Source organism: Tetrao urogallus (assembly GCF_951394365.1).
Source record: "Tetrao urogallus genome assembly, chromosome: 18".
Classification (NCBI taxonomy): domain Eukaryota; kingdom Metazoa; phylum Chordata; class Aves; order Galliformes; family Phasianidae; genus Tetrao; species Tetrao urogallus.
Window position 1 is genome coordinate 1891416 of NC_136831.1, and position 7776 is coordinate 1899191.

Here is a 7776-nt window from a genome sequence, read left to right on the forward strand (position 1 = left end):
CTTCCAAGAGATTCTATAATGCATAAAGCCAAAGGTTCCACCTACGTGCTGCACGTACTTCAAACAGATGCCTGCTGTTAAGTTACAGGGCTCACTGCATTTCTGTCTAAGCATACCTTGAAAGGTTTTAAGCCTTTCCCTTTTTCACCTAGAGTCCCTTTCAACCTAGAGTTGTGGGGGTTTTGTTTTTTATATCCCTAGTGCACGTACGTATCTTCCAAAGCCTGACAGAAATTGTGTGTAATTGTTTGTAAGAGGATGTTTCATGTTCAGCTGCAACTTGAAGTTATGGTTTAAGAGTGGGTTTTAAACATTTTTATTAAGACCAGACTGCTGCTGTGCATTTTAAAAGTTAAAGTATTTTCTCAGTATGGAAGTCATATAATTGAGCTGTGTATTTGAATGGAGAGCACGATCCTAGAAGAAGCCAAAATTGCCTGTCCAACCCATTTATCCCGTGAAAGTCTCATATGATGTTGTTCACCTATTGAAATAAAAACAAACAACAGGTACATTTCTTCAGTAGGAAATTACATCGACGCTGAAAGGTCTATTGTCTGAGAGTACGAGGTGGGCATGTGAGAAAGTACATTGCCTTCCAATGTTGTGTTGGGTTTCTTTGTAACACAAGGATAAACTGACTCTGGGTAACACTGAAGATACAGTTCTAGGAACCATGAAGTGGAGAGCATTGCCACTGAAAAATGAGCTCGATGAATGCACTACAATGAGAGACAGACATGTCAGTAATTTAGAAAAAGGATTTTTCTTCTCTACCTTGCTCCAAGTGGATTTCAGAGCTAAAAAGTATTCTGGGGACCCTTAGAAGTCTTTTAGCAAAAGCAAGCCTAGAAATACCTGCTAGAACCCCAAATACAATTACAGGCATCATAGAATACAAATGATTCCTTTTCATGTACATTTCACAAGTATGTGTGTTTAACCTATCTTTTTCAGACTAGTAGTTTGGTCTTTTTTTAAACACTAAATTTCATTGCTTTTGAGTTTATTTTGAAAGTGATTTGAGAACTAACACTTTCCTCTGAATCTTTTTATGATATCTAGATATCAGGATGTTTTACAACAAAATAAGGAAAAGTTTTTTCAACAACAATGATAATCAGCAGTGAAACAAGTTGCTCAGAGAGATACTCAAAGCTCAGCCAGTCAAGGCCCTAGGAAATTTATCTCACTTCAAAATTAGAGCTAACTTAAAATCTGGCACTGCACTGAATTGCGGGTGGGAGCAGATGATGACACAACCCCCACGCTTCATTTCCTGTTGCATCCAGCAGCTGTAGATCATATGTGAAAGGTTAAAGCTGGGAGAAAAACCTCAACCAAGCAAAGCTGTGATGTAATAAAAAAACAAGATGAAGTGCAGGTTTATTGTATCTAAGCATCCTAGCAGATTTAGCAGTTTTATCTCTACTACTCTGCACAGTTTTTCAAGGGAACATACTGAGCCCAATTGCACTCACGAAATTATAGCCTTAGGCTCTCTGGTTGTTTTTTTGTTGTTGTTTGTTTGTTTGTTTTTCAGATGGGAACATATACAGAATCATATTTAATTAAAATTAAACTAATATTAAGGGTATATTGTTAGGGTTGGTGAATGGAGTCTTCTTCATTAGACCTGATTCTCATTACCAGCCTAAATCAATATTTAGCAACAGAAGGTAAAGAAACACTGTATGGATTCCATAGTGGAGTTTCCAAGACCTGGTCCAATGGTTGATATTTCCAGTTACTGTTTTCTTGTGAATATGACATCTTTTATTCTTACATGCTTTTTCCTTTCCCTTCCCCCTCCAGTACTGTGTCAATGTTTGGGATGAGCCCAAATCCTAATGTGTGATCTGACCTTCTGACATCTTAGCCAGTAAGCTACCAACTTAGACTTGCTTCCTGCTCTGGAAAGTAAAGCGTAAACATAATGCTTAAGGACCTTAGTCTGCTTACCTATTATTTTTGCCTTTCAGTTCTTGTGCATTTTACTGTATTATAAAACTCCTGGATGCATTTTCATTCTGCACAAGTAATAAGAGTTTGTTTAATAGACTTAAGAGAGCAGATACTGGTTACATGAGGACACTGAGAGACAAAACCCACATGTTCTGATCCAGTAGATGATACTGCTAAATTGGCATCCTTATTGTCTTACACAACGACCTTGCATGCGCAGCCTGGTCAGCTGGCAGAGGCTGCAAGCATAGGATTATAGTCTGAAATGTGGCAGAAAGGTAGGAAAACAAAAATATCCACGCTCAGAAATGTATGCAAGTGAAGTAAATGAGAACAAAGCAGCACCTGGAAAAGGGCAATAAATACAGCTTTGTAGTGAGGAAAGACTACAGGAAACTGAGTACCTGAACACAGTAGAACCAGGAAGGCATATCAAAGCATTAGGAAAGGGCCACAGGTACAGCATAACAAACAAGGGCACCACTGGGCACACACAGCTTACTGATCTGTGCAGACTACAATAGCAGGGATCTGGGGAAATAGAAGCAATGTGGATGCAGTATCTTTTTTTTTTTTTTTTTGTATCTGAGAAGTCACATCAGCATTTCGTTTCCTTTTCCTGATACTTTCCTGATGTTTCACTGGAGGTTGGAAAATAACCAGAAAAATTGGAAAAAAAAGTGATTTGGTTTAAAAAGTATTTTGCTAATTCATGCTATTCAGAGGCTAACATACAGTTCTAATAAAAAGTAGCATGTAACCATTCTACTCTCGACTTGGAGGCGAGGCACATACCAAGTTGGGTGTGTTAGTGATAGGAAGGACGCTCCCTCGGGTCTGCAAGAGGATTCAGACACTCACACACAGAGGTAAATTCTTGTGTGGGTGTCATATGGAAATCTAACCAAGCAGTTTCACTGAATTCAGTGAATCGAAAACCTCAACGCAATACCTTCAAAACGATATCAGTAGTTTGGCCATGAGCCAGCAGAATGTTCTTGTGGCCAAGAAGGCCCATAGTACCCTAGGGTGCATTAAAAAGAGAGTGGCCAGTAGGTTGAGGGAGGTGATTATTCCTCTCTACTCTCTCTCAAAGATATATACAGATAAGTCACTTTATATCCCACCACACAGTTCATGGTAAAAATGTTAAAAAGTTTGCTTTTAAAGAGATTTATATTCTAAGGACTCCTTTAATGAAAAAAAAGAGAGAAAAAGAAGCATAAAAGTGATGTGACTTACTGGTTCTGTTCATAAAGGATCTGTTCTGCCTGAAGGATCATGGAGTAAAAATGGGATGGAATCCTCATTGAAGCTGAAATGAAACAAGTGGATATGACTCAACATTAAGTAGTAATCATAACTAACCCTTGATTTCATTTGTTTATCTCAAAGTTCTTTCATAAACAGTTAAATATCACTATTTGACAGAACACAAGGTATACTCATTCAACAGCAAAAAAAGAAGTGAATCTCAAATTTTCTCAAGCCATAGGCTTATTCACTACAAGATCATGCAATACCTTTTGATTTTATCATGAAATAAACAGACTGCTGTCAAATCTGCTGCCTTCCTTTGGTGAACATTCGCTCAGGATGCTTCAACCAAGTTTTTCACATAAACCCTTATTTGACAAAATCTTTGACACTGCAAATAAGAGAAATCTTTGTAGTCCACAATGAGGAGGTGTTTTGGTGAAAAATCCATATTTGATGAAGACTTATATATTCATTAAATCAATGTACCAGTCACGTAAACACATCTATCATATCCGTATCAGTGCGTTACTGACAAAAGCTTCTGGGTCAAAAGCATGCAAGCATTTAATAGTTTACTGTTTCATGTTTTGGACAATAAGAACAAGAATCATGTATGGTATGTCAAGTTACATCTAATGAAAATCTCCATGCAAACTACAGTTTATTACGCTCTACCATTGACATAAACCATACTTACTAGTTTTTAATGTAATTGCATAGTGCCAGATTTGGCTAAATGTGATATTCATAGAGCTGCTTGATTTTGCCAATGTCTGAACTAACAGTATCTACAGTTTTCTTGGCAGACACATAAAGAGTACAATAGGCTTACCCTTGCAGGAAAGTATGCTGTATTCAGCACACAAAATGTGTTTGTGGTCATCTTAGATCAATTCAGACCACAAGAGACTCAGAAAAAAAATCTAGTTCTAATTTGCACTTGGTTTACATTTCTCAACAAAGATTACTAAAGACACAGGGAATTGATGATTTCTCTGGAAAGTGTAATAGGTTACTGCCATCTAGTGCCATGAAGTAGACTCAGCCTCTGTCAGACAGCTACAATATGACATGTGGGAACAGTAGGTAAAAGGATTTCTTATCCATTCATCTGTGAAGCCAAGGATACAGGTGTGTGACATGGTGACCTTTGATCTGCCCCTGTGTTCTATATGGAGTTTATATGGTTTATATGGAGTAAGATTGTAGTGGAAAAGCTCCAGAATCAGAAGCGAAGCAGGGCAGAAATTGTTTTGAGAATGTCTAAGATCATTGGTTTCAGAGACAAGATGAGAAGAGCGGTGCGGCTCGATAAGCCAACAATCTCTAGCCAGGATGGGGCTGTCTTTGTCTTTCCTTTTATTGAATAAAAAATAGCAGGACTCGCAGATGGCCTACAGATGGTTCCCTATTAAGATTTTCTTAAGACCATATGGTAAAAATTTGTCAAGGTTTGAGACTATGGCAATTTCTACATCGACGTTCAGAACTCTGACTTACAATGAAAAGAATATAATTAAAATTTTTGTGTTTGCTCAATGAGAACAGCTTCTGGATCCTGGTAAGATGTTTGGGTGGAAATGATGCATTTTAAAGGAAAGGCTGCCAAAGGGAAAACATATTGAAACTGTATGAAACTCTGAGCACTGTTAGGTAGTACACAACTGAAAGAACTTCGGTTGTCAGCGCTGAGTACTTCATATTCACTGACAGCCGTAATTTTAACTTGTGCAGTAGTAGGAAAGTTGAAAGTAAGAAAAGAACATTAGCATGGAAATAGTTTAAAACTTGACCCAAAACTTATCAAAGTTTCAGAGGCTCTTGATTGGAATTTTGGGCCAGCATTTCTAATTGTGAAAGGAGAACTTCAAGTTTGGCTTATGAGCAGCATAAAACAATGCAGAGCTAACTTATCTGCAGAAGACCGATGTTGGAGGCTTCTCTGCATTCTGTCATTTAAAAATCACCGCTATGTCCTCAAATAGAGGTGCTACTCGGGAACTGGAAAAGATGGAATAACTATTTACGAACTATGGAAATGTTTGGAAAAATTCCCTCAGCTACACCCTTCTTTTCTGTAATGTATTTCATATCGTGTAATGTACAAATTTAAGTAACAATCTGAAGTTTTAAAAAGATTCAAAGTAAAAATGAAAAAAAAATATTATTTCTCAAATCTTTCTTTTGAATTAAACCCGTGAATTCTTACCTATGCTTTCCTATTTCCTGAAGCGACAGAGGAATATCTTCATGGTTTGTCCCACTGAGATTTAGTTTAATAAATTATATAGCATATCTAAGCATATCTTAAAATCCCTTTCTTCCATTGACAAAGGATGAATTCTCATGCCAGCTTGTTGTGAACAAGATTATGACAGCCTCCTGATATACAGCAATTTTACATTTCTTCATGGCTGTATTGATTTCTCTATTGGGTGAAAGTCTTCCATAAGAAGTCATTTGTTCCTAGTTAGTAGAAGTACACAACTTGCAACTAGAGTAATTTCAGAAGGGTTTATAGAAAAGCAGCTCATAGAGATTCTTTTGTGATAGTTCAAAGCAAATCTTTTTCTATTTCTAGCCACTTCTACTTGCAATGTGCAATAACCCCACAATCACAACAAGCAAGATACACTTCAGTCCAATTCCATCCTAAAGTGATTGGAATGCTAAAAACAGTAAGATCCAAGTCAAATTTGTAACATTTGTTTCTTGAGTTTAATAAAAATACCAAATAGGAGTGCTGGTGAGATCTGCAATAGCCCTCTGGCATTATAAGAAGCAGATTACAGATGAAATGTTCATTTCCTTTCACCTTGCATTGGAGAACCCTCGTATATCCTTTATAAAACAACAAAAACAGTGGAATGCTGTGGGCCATTTTGCACTGTTGACTGTGAGAACAACACAAAATGAGTTCCAAAGTGGTATGCTTTGTAAAAATGGAATTGGGCTTGCTGTTTGGGGTATCTTTTAGTCTTTCCCTACTGATGCCTTTATTATGTAGTTTGCAAGCCATCTTCACTGTTCCTATGATCTCAGGTGCTAATCATTACTTCTTCAATTCATTATCAAGGGGCATAGCAATGATGTATCTATAAACGATCCTTTTGTAAAAAGAAACACAAGATAGGTCTCTTCCTCCCTTTTCTGGTCCCTCTCCCATTTTTAAGTACATTCAAAATGTCATTCATGCTCATCAAAGAGAAAGCTTGCCCCTTTCTAGGATCAGTATCCACTCACATCTTCTAGCATCTGCCAAAGATGTACAACCAACAGCGTAGGCTAAGAATGAGGTTTATTACTGGAATTCCTTGTACAGTACAAACCCACACAGTCAGAAACTCAAAGCAGGCTTACAAATCTCCTGGCACTGCAAAAAATACATCTCACCCCAGGCTACCGAAGAGTGAAGAAAGTACTGAAAAACCTGCCCACCAGCTTTTTATTTTCTTTGCTATGTACACAACCACTTCCCAAATAAAGTGAAATGTAGATATTTCCCACTAAGAGAAACTACTTATTTTTCATAAGTTATGATCAAAATAGGCTGGATATGCATTAATAGAAGGGTACTGCTTTCAAGTCAAACAATTTCCTTTCATTGCAACCACAGCAACAGAACAAGAAACTGAGTAACTAAAGCAGCAAAGTTGAGATCTGTTAATGATGAATCTGAAACTGCCTTTGTTCTGTGGCATCAATGTAATGACAGGTATGATCCCAAAGAGAGGCTGCTGCAGCAGGTAGAAAACAGCTCTCTTCACAGGTCAGGCTTAGTTACTAAATCAGCTTCTAGAAGGGACTGACAGCTGCATAAGATTAAAGGAAAGGCCATTCCATCAAGGAAACAGAAAACAAGTCTTGTATTCCTGAAGAAACAGCAACGCTGTATGGATCCATGGGACCTTTTCCTACTTCCTTTTTGCAAAGATGAACATCCTTCTCCTGCAGTGAGAATGGTGCAATATAAACTAGGCAACACAATGGTAACTGGAAAAGATTATCCGAAAGAAGACACCAGCATGAACGGATTAAGCTTAAGAAGAGAATTAAGCGAGGATCTAACTACAAAAATGAAATTGCTGGCCTAAAGACTGAAAAACAGAAAATCATAATCACTGGCTCCAAGCTTTGTAAATCCTTCCAACCAAGTATGAAGAAATATCCCTATCTGAGGCTGAAAAGATGGGGCACATTACAGTGGTAGGGTGGTTTTCCTTCAGATTATATCAAAATAATTGATGGGAATGATTTGTGGCATGGGAAAGTTTGCTCTTGTCACAAGGGAAAGAACTACTAAAAAGGCAGCCTTGGATTGTCTCAGGGGTAAAGGTTTTCCTGATTGAGATTATTTATAGAGAATTAGTTTTTATGGTGGGCGTTTTATTTTTTTTTCTCTTGAAAATTCCATCGGTTCCTTGTTATTCATTTCAGATGTTCCATATGAATGAAGCATAAGGTGTCCTTCGCAGGAAAAATCCAGCAGGAACTCAGTAAACTCACTGTAAGTAAATTCAGAATTTAGAAAATTACAGAAATTTATCAATA